This window comes from Saprolegnia diclina (assembly GCF_000281045.1).
Source record: "Saprolegnia diclina VS20 unplaced genomic scaffold supercont1.39, whole genome shotgun sequence".
NCBI lineage: Eukaryota > Oomycota > Saprolegniomycetes > Saprolegniales > Saprolegniaceae > Saprolegnia > Saprolegnia diclina.
The window spans coordinates 245,957-247,013 of record NW_008246106.1 but is presented as its reverse complement, the minus strand read 5'-3'; positions in this window follow the sequence as shown (position 1 = coordinate 247,013).

The window sequence follows — 1,057 nt, the reverse complement described above, 5'->3', positions numbered from 1 at the left end:
CGGCCACGCTCGTACATGACTTGGTCCGAGTCGGTGGCCGTGTAGAGCTCGCGCAGACCGTGCGTAGAGGCGGCGTCGAGGAAGGCGCGCTTCCACGCAGCGACGTCGTCCCAGTCGGCGAGCACCGGCCCCGTGTAATGCTCAGACATGGATTCGCGGGATGACCAATTAGGATGTGTGGGAAATGCCGCCCGTGGATTGGTGTAAAAGTGCATTAATATTGCCTTTGGGCACCATGATTGGCTGATTTTGGCCAAATACAGCGCCCGCATTGGTCGAAAAGAATTAATTTCGCGATCCGAAGTTCGAAGCTGTCAGATCGCGATCTTCGCGCAAGCAAGCGTTTTGGCGCTGCCACGTCGATATCGTATCTTGGGTGCGAGTGAAAGAGGTGATGCCTGTATCGATCGAGCTGACGGATCAGTCCGTCAAGAGGCCTTTACCACGGCCACAGTAGTAGTAGATTTGACTCGAGTCCTTAGTTGCATGAACTCGATCTCTTCCTCGCTGAACGACCTGGCGGCTGCTGTATTCAACGACGACGACGATGTCGAAGTCGTGTTTGCGGCGGCGCTCTGGCTCGGCACGGCGGTCGACGATGGCGCTAGGCATGTATTTGTGTCGATACGATGCACATCACAAGGCGCCGAATGCAGAGACAACGACTTCAGCGATATTTCCGACAATAGCGAGAAGGTGCGGATCGTTCTGCGGACACCAAAGCCTGTGGCAGCCTTGTGCCAGGTTCTGGGAGACCTGGAAGGTGCCATGACTACGAGTCCTTTGCGTGGATGGTGTCGATGGCACACCTTGCGCGAACGTTCCACGCTGAATACTGCCCTACTCATTAGTCGATAGGAGAGGCGTAACTCGAACGCAGCTCTGGCGCATATGATTATCAACAAATGCTGTACCCAGCTATTCGCTGTACATTCTTGGCGTGGGAGTACGAGTGGAGAGATCGGTGTCGGGTGGGCGACTCACAACTCGCGCCTGTGGCGGTGTCGACCCAACGAAAACACAAAGCGCCTCTATGCACTCAAGTTGACGAGTTGGC